Below are 13,772 nucleotides of genomic sequence, written 5' to 3' on the forward strand. Positions count from 1 at the left end.
TTTCCTAAACAGAGTGGATTTCTCAAGCCTGTGCTACAACAGCTAAGGCTTCCTAAATACAGTTTACAGGATGCTGCTCTCAAAAAGTGTGTGTGTGTGTGTGTGTGTGTGTGTGTGTGTGTGTGTGTGTGTGTGTGTGTGTGTGTGTGTGTGTGTGTGTGTGTGTGTGTGACACACACACCGTGTTTTCATATCTTTGTAGGGACATCTAATTGACATAAGGCTTTCCCTAGCCGCGTATCCCTAACCATCAAAAATGAATGTGTAATACCAACTCTTAATCTAAACCTAACCTGACACTAAAACCACATTTTGAGTCTGACCTATAAGGTTGTTGGTCCCCACAAAGATATGTAAACACACACACACACGCACACGCACACACGGACAAGCAGCAAAGAATTCAGCCTGGCTGTTGAAGCTGAACATCATTTTTCTCTTTGATTTAGTAGCCTGGCAACCTCAACTGTGTGTAGATATCTTTGAAGATGGTAGAAGAGGAAGAAGCTACTTTCAGCTGCCCCCTTTTTCACAAAGGGTTGCCCCAGTGGCTAGCTCCACATGTTCAATTTTGCAGATTCTTTTGAATATGGCAAAAATTCTGACTTCAACAGACATGGCTGACATTACTTTCCAAAAGGAGTCATGTAGAGACAGCAGCATGTTAGCTGAATTAGCAACAGAAAGTACTGTACAAACATGTACATGTGACATGATCCTTTGTGATGTATTGTATTTATAGACAAGCTACTGATTATCAGTTTTGGGATCTTTGACTGTAGAATATTGCAACAAAAATGATAATTAATTTTCAGCCTACAAATAGTACTATAAGTTTAAGGGGCATGTATGTCCACCTCCATCTGGGATCTACAGGAAACTGGAAGGAAAGCATGAGTGAAATAAAACTCATATCTGAGGCCTGACTAGTAAGTGCCTTGATGTGCAGAATGCAGCCAAATAGGACGTAATCATATCAGGTAGTACTTTCAAAGGCATTTCTGCTTAATTACAGTATAGACCTGCTGCACTGTAAATCAAAACGGCCTCTGTGACATACACTGTAGATTACAAACATGTGAGAGGGTCTTAGTGAGCCAGTAGCTGCTCCTTTGAAACCCTCCTCCACCCTGTGCTCCACTGGGCCTCCCTGCCAGCTTGCTGCCGTGCTTTGCCATGGCTCTTGAGGGGATTGGGAGTCGTTGGCCCCATTATTTCTCCCTGAATCAGCCTAAGGAGGGTTTCAGCCGGGCTCACTGAGCTCCACCGCACAGCAGCAGCAGGGTGGAGCTGTGACCCACTTACAGTGGCCAGCCCTGGCTCTTCGTAGAGGAGGCAATAAAGGCACATAGTACTGCAGATACGCATGAAAACATAACATACTGACATATATTTTAGAAATACCACACGAAAAAACAACTCTTTTTGCATTAAAACACACAAGAAATGTTTTGAAAATTAAAAACATGTAGAAAGCTTGTTGAAGATTTAAAAAAAAAGTCCATATTGTTTATTTTATTATTTTGAAGCCAGTGAATACTGTTTATTAGTGCTAATCATATAAACAGTAGATGACTCATTGAAAAATGCCACCACCACCACCACAAACAGGGAAGAAAAGGGGCACTTTATCCATAAAGCCCAAACATTTTTTTGCACCTGGCACTAAATGTTTTTACATAACTGTCTAAAACGAATTTTAATATGCTGACTCACTTTTTGGACAAGCCTCAAGTGGCCATTAGAGAAGCTGCAATTTTTTTTCATGCTTCTGTGTTAGCTTAATTTTTAGTCCTGGTCTTTTAATGTTTCACTCTGCCCAAAACAATTTCTTCTTGCTCTCATTTTTGACTGAGTGCAAACTGGACACTGGGGTGGCCATCTCTATCAGGTCTTTAAGTCTGATGTCATTAGCTGTTTCTAGGTCCAAACTCTGCTTCAGGTCCCAAAATCAAACAAACACTGTGGCATCACTGAGAGTTACAAACTGTCTAAATTCTTTCATCTTTAATAAAATGATCAGTGTTCTGCTCTACCAGGTGTAACAATTAAGTTTAACATCCAGGCATCCATGAAAACAGCATTTATGAAGTTTAACGGAGTTAGAAGTTAGCAGGAAGTTAGCTCACTAGTTTCCATCTAAACTTTGGTTGTAAGCTTCAGACTGAAAGATTTCTGAAAAATTAAATTAAATTAAATTAAACGTACAGCTCTGCTATCACTTCCAACATAAATGAAGACAGAAAACTAGACAGTAGTGACGTTTGTAGGGTTACTGAAGTTGGGCTATCTTAGGGTGACCATATTTTGATTTCCAAAAAGGAGGACACTTAGCTCAGTCTTGAAGAACTTGCTTAAAGAAACATATTTAACATATTTAAATGATGCCTTCTCTGTGTGTTTAATTAATTGTGAAATAAAATATGTCATATAGGCTTTTACAAGTCAACAAGTGCAAAAAAATAACTTAAAAACCTCTGGAATTAAATAATGGTACAGAAATAATGCCTCATCTGCATAAAAAAAAATACCAGTACTGGGTCGGTATGAGGGCTGGACTGGAACAAAAAATTGACCAGGGAATTTTGACTAGAGACCGGCCCACCAGGTATTATATGAAAAGCCATAAAGCCTTTGAATGAAAACAAACGCTGTGGTGACAGTGATGTACAGTCTTGTTGGTATATGTATGATTTCTGTACATTTTACATCAGATAAAAACTTTGGTTGTAAGCTTCAGATAATTAATTAATAACAGCCAGACATTTTAAATGAGAATAAGGAAGTATTTATTTTTGCCCCCCTTTCCCTGTTAATGCCCTACCTGGCCCCTCTGGCAAAACTTTGCTAGACCCGCCCCTGCACAGTTACCAGCTGTCAGCTACTTAGAAAAGGATCCTGGTGTTATTTGTCTCTCAGAAACAGTTTATAACTTCCCTTCAACTCATTCATGTCACCTAAAAGGTAAACCTGTTTCTCCATCACCTGTTCAGCTCTGATGATTCAGTAAGGACATCTCCTGGTTTCATCTTCAAGTTTCTCTCTCACCAGATATCCAAACCGACATCATATCACTATCAGTAACATCATAGCATCCGCCCAGCTGTATATAAACTCCGTCATGCTAGCTAGTACGCAGTACGAGTTATTGTAACTGACTGTAAAATGTCAGCACAACGAAAATAAACTCCACCTAAACTTGGGTTATATCTGACCCAGATAGACTGCAGGTCATAACTTCTTACCTGAAGTTCAGTTCACCTGACACTCATCCACCTGCTGGCCTCTGTGGAAGCGCCGCCACAGACACCACCAAATAACTGAGTTATTGTTACACACCGGCCAGCATCTGGCCAATCCACCACCGTTCATTGTTTATAGCATTACAAAACAACAACAACAAAACCATTGGCCGTAAAAACGAAAAATCACCGTCGGCCCACTGGGCAGATGCCCGGTATGCCCGATGGCCAATCCAGCTATGGTTGGTACAAGGGAAATTTCTTTTGCAGTTTGTCTGAAAAGATGCACTTGCGCTTTGGGATCTTTTAAACATCATTAGGCGCGTTGCTGCACGCTGTCTCTCCCGTCTGTGAGCGCAGAACAAGCGCTCACAAAGCAGCAGTTCGGGGATGACTTCACACACATGGGTCCTCTGTCGGAATATAGGAAAACCCAGACATTTTTATCAATCTTGAAAATCCCCCCAGACAGAACGTGAAAAGTGGACATGTCCGGGGAAAAGAGGACGGTTGGTCACCCTAGGCTATTTGGTATATAATGATGTGCTGCATGGTGGCTAGCGAAACAGCTATGTTAGCATAATATAAACAGTGAAGCTAATCAAGGTCAATCATTAATATAGTGCTGCATGGGCTGGGCTGTAGTTATATCGTAAGGTTTTAAAAACTGAGCTTTAAAATGAACAGTGGTAATAAAAACCAAGAGAGTTCCACAGTGGTCACTGACTTTTTTAGGGCCATGTTCAGATTAAATAGAACAATAGAACTATCATGTTTTGGCAAAAAGCCGACCCGAGGAGCAGACTCAAAGAACAGTTGGAAAGTTTACTGTGTTTATTGTCAGAGGGCAACTAATTTTCTAATAGTGGGGTTGGAGGGGGACAGCATATAATCAGTAGATGATTCATTGAAACATTGGACAGCACTACCTGTTCACAGTAGGGCAGGTTTCCTGTTTAAAGGGTTTTTTTCCTTCTCACTGTCGCCAAATGCTTGCTCATAGGAGGTCGTCTGGTTGTTAGGGGTTTCTCTGTATTATTGTAGGGCCTCTACCTTAGAATATAAAGCACCTTAAGGTGATGGTTGTGATTTGGCGCTGTATAAATAAAACTAAATACTGTTTGCAGGATGAAACATGATAATTTGAGACAATGTTACTTGCGTTGTCAAGGAATGGAGACTCGGTGGGAGTATATAAACAGCTGGCAGTAATTCAAGAACTGGAAAAGGTGACAAGTGGAGAGTGGGCAGGCAGATAAGCAGAAAAGTCCTGACATGTTGCAGAGAGTGGGTAACAGAGTAGGTGAGTTAGTTAGTTTTCAACAGGAGCATCAAGCTGACAACTAGGAGAGGTGAGGAGAGGCTGGATTAATGCAGGCAAACAAAGATAAGCAATGGGTAAGAGAGGGAGCTGAAGGTTCACCATAATGGCAATGATGCTCTGGCAGAGAAACATTCCAACACCAAACACTTGATTACCTGATGCACAGCAGGTGTAAGAAAGCAGCAACGGAGAAACTCCTGAGACTAAAACCAAGAAGGGTTAGAGAAACAGGAAAATAAGGATTTTGAGCCCAGCCAGCCGCACCATGACAACAGCTTTCACCATTATTGTTTATCCAACACAAAGCACAATAAAGAGGAGTGGCTGTTGGGAATAAATCATATTGGACATATGTGGACATCATCCACTGAACAAACTGAGATCTTCGTTTGGTAATCGCACAGAAAGAAAAGCTGGAGAAGCAAAAACTTGATGCAGTAGGTATTAAATTGTTAAAGGCTGATTCACGGAAAAAAGTGGTGAGAGGTCATGTGATCAGGTCATCTGAGTCTGTTTTTAGCTAGTCTTGTGATCTCAATGGGAGGTCAGCAGGTCAGTTGGCTTTATTTATCTCTTAATAGTTAATTCCCAGGTAGGAAACTCTGGATTCTGTGCTTAGTCATTTATGTCTAAAACCTTTGGATTTCTCTTAGAATTTATAAGAGTAAGACATCTCTGTCTTACTCTTATAAATAGGAGCACATGTCTGTGAAGAAGCCTGTGCATACATGTGTTTGTGTGTGTGCGTGTGGGTGGAGGGAGGGAGGGATGGTCCACAGCTCTGTGTTTCTTGCTCCACGGCATTCAGAATCCACGTGTTTGAACAGCATGTGGAGTCCAGGTCCTGCCCACTGCTCACAAACACTCCCACTGGTGTTTGCCATGCTGGCAGCAGAGTGGACGACTCCAGCCTGCTTGTCCACATGCTGTCTTATCAGCCGACACACTCTCACAGCTTGTAAACATGTTTTGCAGAGGGAATTCTCAGGGAAAACAGTTGTAAAAAAGCCAAACATAACTAGGCTTATATATTTTTATATCTCTGGTGACCTTCAGTGGCTGACATGCTGAATGGGAGCGATATGTCTGCAGCATTACGATGTTACTAATTTTGGATTCAGCTAAAACAGAATACGTTGTGGTTGACCTTGCTAGCCTCCAGGCTGGTTTTCTTCCCCTCTTGTCTTCCAACACATAACCTGTACCCAGTTACCTCATGCTTGAAACTTGTTTAAGGCTGGAATGTTAGTCTCACAGAAGCAAAACGGATGTGTATGAAGTGTTAGTCCCGTTTGGGAAAAGGGAATTCAGCTGACAAGGAAGTGAAGACAAATTTCTGGCAAGCTGAAAGATTTGCTGATAAAGCCTCGATCAGCTAACATGCAACCCAGAAGATCAACATCCAACATCATTCTGCTGTGAATACGAGCTATAAAATATTAAAAAGTGACAAGGTTACACTCCTCATTTCAGTTTGAATGAATGTTTCCTAATTCTATCTGTTAGAGAAAGTCGAAGAAATAATTTTTTAAATGTATTTAAAGCAATGAGACTTCAAGACATGTTAATCACCCTTTTTCCTCCATATCATCATGTATTGTTACATGTATGTCATTGACCTCTATAGTTAAACTATAAGGAATATGCAAACATAATGAAAGCTGAGTTATGAAATCCTCTTTTTTTCTATAAGAGAATTAAAAAACATCTTAACTGAGGAAGATCTTGTGTACTAGTATTTTATTATAGACTTCAGGAGTGTCAACAGTGTCTGGCTGGTGAGTGTAGGGCTGAGAAAGCACAGCCAATGCAGTCCCATAATTTTACATAAATGTATTTTGCAAAGGGCAGCACAGTGGTTAGAACTGTTGCCTCACTGAGTTCAACTGGACAATCAGGCCGTGTTTCTCTGTGTGGAATTTGAACGTTCTCTCCGTGTTTGCGTGAGTTCTCTGTCGAGGTCCAGTGCGTACCCTGCCTCTTGCCCTAAGAGAGGATAGGCTCCAGACCAACCCTGAAAAGGATAAGCGGAAGAGAATGGATGGATGGTATTTTGCTGTATAAAAACAAACAACGAGTCCCATATTTATCTTCTAGTTATTTATATAAGCAACATCCATTATTTTGACTGTTCTGAGTGTGGTTAAGTTCATCATTTTGCCAACAGCATGAACAGACATAATAATATTATTATAAGAAAATTAGAAATAGTCATATTTCTAACTTGTGAACATTAGCCAATGTTAACTATGATTGGATCACAGCAGCACCTACATCAGTGGAAATGTTGCAGACAAACAGTAAGTTTAGAAAAGTTAGAAATTTTGGTTTTTATTCTTTTTACTGAACATTTTTTGGAGGTTTTTTTTTGGAGTTCAAGAGGAGGGCAACTGCAGATGTGCTAGGCAAGTTCTCAGTTAAATACATATAAGTCTCTTCAGTCAAAAAAAATCTTCTGCCCAAAACACCAATTATTGTGCTAACAGCATTTAACAGAAAGTAACAAGCATCTTTACAATTCTGTAGCAGCACTGTTAGCACCGCACATGTACTGAAGCTGAAATTGAATGGCAACACACATTCCCATTATGTTGTATAAATATCTCTAAGTCAGTTTTCTGTTTGCCTGTTTATATATGTATTAAATATACATTTTATACTTCTGGAATTTTAAACCTCAGATCTTAAAAAAAGAAAAAAAAGCCCATTGGAAAGAATTTACCTGAAATTTGACCTCAGTCAAGTTCACGTCTTTGCAAGTTCTTCATATGGGAAAAACAAGCCTGGAAAAGCTTGGAATTCTCTGACTGACGCACACGGGCCTGCACTGTCCACTTCCTGCTGTGACAAAACAAATTTCCCACGTGTGGGACTAATAAAGGTTATCTTATCTTATCTTATGAGTCACTGCAGGCCTTAGGCTGAACAGGTGAACACGTATTTATCTTGCAAATTCTTGCTAATAGGTAACATGCAAATAACAAAAGTTTCATCTTTACTCAAGCTGTTTAAAAATAGTTAGATGGCTTTTTGTTTTGGAGATCTTTAGTTACAGTCTGTACTTTCTCAGTTTTTCCAGCTGTTGCATCATGATTCAGTGTGATTGGAGACAAAATGAACACATGTTTGATATATTCTTTTCAATTTTTAAATAATTAAACAAAAGCACAAATGTTATTATTCATAATGAATATATTTATATATATAAGTAATTACACTTCTCATTATAGCATTTTAAACTCTCAGTGGGACCTTGAACCTTCTTTGCTTTTTGGATACTGAATGTGTGTGTGTGTGTGTGTGTGTGTGTGTGTGTGTGTGTGTGTGTGTGTGTGTTGCAGTGACTATTTACATCAGCCTTAGTGTGAAGTTCAGTACTTCCACTCTCATTTCAGGTATTATCTTCAACCATTATTCATTCATTTCACTCCTGTTTTAATCAGTTTAAGAGATCAACACCATCTGATCAGGGTTAGATAACAGTTATGTTTTCTATTAATGCTCCATTTCAAGACTTCCAGAGTGGCAATGTTGTTACCAGTGACAACATTTAATATGTTTTCAGGTTCCTTTTTGGAATTTTGTAATGTTTCTGACTGTGCCAATTTAAGTGTATACAGCAACAGTAGGGGATCTTTGAAACTGTGCGCAAGAACACCAACATGCAAGCGTAGTAATGCTAGGATGTAGATGTTTAGCCATGAACCATATAGCCTGTAAAACATAGACAAAGGCACCACAGTGTTACTCATTAGTCATGTCTCAGTTTGAAGCCTCAAGCTGAACACTTTTGCCATAGTCATTTTAATTCATATATTTTGAAACCAGACTAAGTGAAGGCAGAAAACAGCATAAGCTCATTGGCTTGAGCAAGTGAACATAGAATGGTTTAGCCTCCTATTTTGCAATTAGCAAGATGGTACAATACATACCTGGATCATCAAGTTACAGACCCCTGCATACAGATGTTTGGTGTGCCCATCATTTATTTTGATTATCTTTTTTTGAGCAGATATAGAGAAATGTGTACATGGAATCGCAAGTTGGAAACAGAGAGCACTGTACCTTACTGAAGAAAATGAAAACTAACAATCACAATACAGCATCACTAAAAGCTCTAAAGTGCCTTATATATTATTGAAAGATTAAGCAGCAAGTGCTTTTTCATGTTTCATATAATGATAATACTGTCAGTGAGTGAAATGAGCCATGTGGAAATAATAAAGGAGGATCCAATCGCAGGCAGTGGTGAAGGTGGTTTATTGAACACAAAAATAAGAATAGACAAACGGCAAACGGAGAACTAAACTATACTGGGACAACTAAACTACTGAGCCTGAACAAGAACACGAACCTGAACACGAAGGAAGACGGAAGATGGTACATGACAGTGACAGCAGGGCGAACACACGAAAGGAACATGGTAGATACACAGACGGACCAGCAACTACAAAGACAGAAGACACGACTTAAATACACACAGAGAAACACAGGGAGATTACACACAGGTGGGGGACACAGCCGGGAGTAATTAACGAGACGAGACAAGAGGTAAAACTGAACACACTCACATGAGACGCAGACCTTCACAATAAAACAGGAACAAGAAATCATCACACAAAGACGCAGACTCAACACTGAGAGACAGACAGAAAATGACACATGGAACTAGACCTATACTAAGCAGACACGACCGAAGAACAAATCCTTAAACAAGAACAAACAGACACAAAGAATTCTAATAACAATAATAATAATAGCACCCGAAAACACAACAATCATTCAAAAATAAACCAAAACATCAGAACTCAAACTACTGGGTCGAACCGACCCAGAACCGTGACAAATACAGTCCAGCTGCAGTTTCAGGTCATATATTCACTGCAACAGTGAGCTGCCGCTAGAGCTAACCTCTGGATTAGATAGCATGTCATCTTACTGGCTGTTAACAATTTTAAAGTTAGCCACAATGTTTTCATTCTTATATATTATTGAAAAATAAAGCAGCAAGTGCTTTTTCATGTTTCATATAATGATAATATAGTCCAGCTAAAGTTTCAGGTTATAAATTCCCTGCAATAGTGAGCTGCTGCTGCAGCTAACCTCTGGATTAGCATGCCATCTTAGTGAATGTCAACAATTTTAAAGTTAGCATCAATGTTTTCATCCTGAATTGGTTGGAAAAAAGTATTTGCGCTATTAAAGTCAAGGCCAAAAAATGTCAACGTGGTGGCATGACAATTCAAATCTGATCACACACGAAAGTCATCAGAAGTCATCTTCAGTACAATGAATAAATATATGTCCAAAATACAATTGCACTCTATCGGAGATGATTTGAGATCCATGTATTTGAGTCTAGGCTGACAGAAGTCACTGTAGCATCTCTAGAGTAATGTCACTAGCTAAGCTAAAAAGGTCAAAGACTACATTTGTTTTATCCCATTTAATCCTTTATTTATCATGAAAGCAAGCTTCTTCTTCCTTCTTCCTTCACTGTAATTATGCAATTGTCTTTAAAGTCACGGAACACAACATAGAGTAAAAGCACAGCTTCCATGCACAGTTTACTTAATCCACTCATGTCAGGAAACACAGCGTGTGCATGACATGAGTGGATTTTTAAGTGTGGAGTTCTCTGCCGCTATCAGAAACCATAACACACAAGGCAAGATTAGGAGAAATGGTGACTTTGGTGCACACATACAGTCGGGCACATAAATCCTGTCGGCTTATCCACGTTTTCCATCTGTGTTTCCGACCTTTACTGGCCCAAGGGCAAACAACTTTAAAGACCCATGCTGCTGTACGCAGAGCATCATAAAGAGTTTTCTCTATCACTATTACTGAAGATGCCTAATCTGTTGGTCTTTTTTAATCGCTGCTTAATCCTTTAGCTATGGTGTCTTTGCAGAATGTTTCACTACCAAGCTATAGTGTTCAAGTGGGAAGTCATTTGGTGGCATATGTTTTCATGCACATGAGGTAAATGCTCAGGAATTTGAACACACCTAAGGAGCTTTATAATGTGGAGAATGCCGTAGAGGTTTGTCCATGTGTGATACTGTTCTTTCTTTATTGCTAATGCACTCTGCATCTTTGTCCCGTTTCTTTAGCCTCGTATGTTTCTGTAATGGAGGACAATGCAATTCAAGTTAGTTTGTTGTCTTTACTACATATAGCTACTTTTACATGAAGCCCACTTCTTGTGGATTGAATAGTTGATTACTTTCTGGGTGCAGTTTTTTGTTCTGAACACACTCTTCGTCTTGGCATCAATGTGTTGATACATTTCTTGTCTTCCCAAAAATGCATTTTTAAATTTTTTTAAATATAATTGTAAACAACAGTCTGCACTAACTTCTGGACTGCAATGATTGCGAACTTTTAGGAAGTTGATCAAAGAAAGATAAGCAGGAGACAAATGCACACAAACATTAGAATCATCATAATCACTTTCCATGTAAAATTTGACCTGAAATTTTCAATCAAAAAATGTGTGCATGTAACCCATCCACTGAGACGCTGTTGCTAATGAGCATTAGCTTAAGCCTACAGTGGGGCAAAAAAGTATTTAGTCAGCCACCGATTGTACAAGTTCCCCCACCTAAAATGATGACAGAGGTCAGTAATTTGCACCAGAGGTACACGTCAACTGTGAGAGACAGAATGTGAAAAAAAAATCCATGAATCCACATGGTAGGATTTGTAAAGAATTTATTCGTAAATCAGGGTGGAAAATAAGTATTTGGTCACCTCAAACAAGGAAAATCTCTGGCTCTCACAGACCTGTAACGTCTTCTGTAAGAAGCTTTTCTGTCCCCCATTCGTTACCTGTATGAATGGCACCTGTTTGAACTCATCATCTGTATAAAAGACACCTGTCCACAGCCTCAAACAGTCAGACTCCAAACTCCGCCATGGCCAAGACCAAAGAGCTCTCGAAGGACACCAGGAAAAGTATTGTAGACCTGCACCAGACTGGGAAGAGTGAATCTACAATAGGCAAGCAGCTTGGTGTGAAAAAATCAACTGTGGGAGCAATCATCAGAAAATGGAAGACATACAAGACCACTGATAATCTCCCTCGATCTGGGGCTCCACACAAGATCTCATCCCGTGGGGTCAAAATGATCATGAGAACGGTGAGCAAAGATCCCAGAACCACACGGGGGGACCTGGTGAATGACCTGCAGAGAGCTGGGACCAAAGTAACAAAGGTCACCATCAGTAACACACTACAACGGCAGGGAATCAAATCCCGCAGTGCCAGACGTGTTCCGCTGCTGAAGCCAGTGCATGTCCAGGCCCGTCTGAAGTTTGCCAGAGAGCACATGGATGATACAGCAGAGGATTGGGAGAATGTCATGTGGTCAGATGAAACCAAAGTAGAACTTTTTGGTATAAACTCAACTCGTCGTGTTTGGAGGAAGAAGAATACCGAGTTGCATCCCAAGAACACCATACCTACTGTGAAGCATGGGGGTGGAAACATCATGCTATGGGGCTGTTTTTCTGCCAAGGGGACAGGACGACTGATCCGTGTTAAGGACAGAATGAATGGGGCCATGTATCGTGAGATTTTGAGCCAAAACCTCCTTCCATCAGTGAGAACTTTGAAGATGAAACGAGGCTGGGTCTTCCAACATGACAATGATCCAAAACACACCGCCCGGGCAACAAAGGAGTGGCTCCGTAAGAAGCATTTGAAAGTCCTGGAGTGGCCTAGCCAGTCTCCAGACCTCAACCCCATAGAAAATCTGTGGCGGGAGTTGAAAGTCCGTGTTGCTCGGCGACAGCCCCAAAACATCACTGCTCTCGAGAAGATCTGCATGGAGGAATGGGCCAAAATACCAGCTACTGTGTGTGCAAACCTGGTAAAGACCTATAGTAAACGTTTGACCTCTGTTATTGCCAACAAAGGTTATGTTACAAAGTATTGAGTTGTATTTTTGTTATTGACCAAATACTTATTTTCCACCCTGATTTACGAATAAATTCTTTACAAATCCTACCATGTGGATTCATGGATTTTTTTTCACATTCTGTCTCTCACAGTTGCAGTGTACCTCTGGTGCAAATTACTGACCTCTGTCATCATTTTAAGTGGGGGAACTTGCACAATCGGTGGCTGACTAAATACTTTTTTGCCCCACTGTATAATGCAGAGCATGGCAGTTTAACATTGAGGGCAGCCTTAGCACACAACCAATCTGACTCGCTGGATTTGGGATGATACTGTTGGTGACCTAAAATCAGCAAACACGCATGTACAACACAACACAGGCTCTCGCTGTTTACCTCAAGCATTACTTGGACCATTTTCTTTGGTTTTTAGCTGCACCTATTTACATTAGAAAATAATAAAAGACATTAAATGTAAGCAAATAAATCTTGGAAATAGTAAAGTGACCTTCCTGACAGATTGCACTTGTGTGTGGTTGTGCGCCATTTGACTCAAACTGATAACATGAGGGTAAGGGGGTTTACACATTTATGCAACAACTTTGGTTGGTGGACTGAATTTATTATGTGGTATTTAACAAAGGACGTTCAGCTGTTCAGCTTCTGTCTTTTATTGAAGTGGATCGTTCTCTTTACAATGCAGTCTAAGGCTCATGACAAAAAGTGAAGACTGTTTAATTGCTACCTTAATGGTTTTAGTTATCTATCAAAAAAGGTTCTATACATTAAACTTAAATGACAGCACCGAGTTGTCCATGGTAATCCTGCAGTGCTTAAAGTTCTTGAACTGGTGCCCGATGAATGTTGCCAGAAATTTACGAAGCCAAGAAGGTCAGAAAGTCAGATTTATGTTGAATTTGTTCATTTGTCGAGCTGTCAGTTTAATTCCTGGATTTCTCCAAACAGCTTGAAAAATAACTGTATAGTGAGCATTGAAAATTACCCATCAAGCCTGTGAGTTTCCTAAGGTGAGAGTAAAATATCTGATAGTCTGAGGAGTCAGGTACATCTGGTAAGGATCAGAGTAGAGGCTATTGCCAAAAAGTGTCCATGAGCTAATTAAATTTCAGTGCTACTATACCACTGGGATACTTTATTTTGTGCTCATATGCACAGATAAACACCAATCACACAATGTTTATTTAAGCATTGTATAAATGGTCATAAAAGCTCTACACGCAGACATATATACAGCTAACACTGGGACAATAAACGTACATCACAGAACAACCATTTATAAA

This window comes from Diplotaxodon limnothrissa, linkage group LG23 (assembly GCF_057381915.1).
Source record: "Diplotaxodon limnothrissa isolate DT_005_m linkage group LG23, D_limnothrissa_male_GT1.1, whole genome shotgun sequence".
Classification (NCBI taxonomy): Eukaryota; Metazoa; Chordata; class Actinopteri; order Cichliformes; family Cichlidae; genus Diplotaxodon; species Diplotaxodon limnothrissa.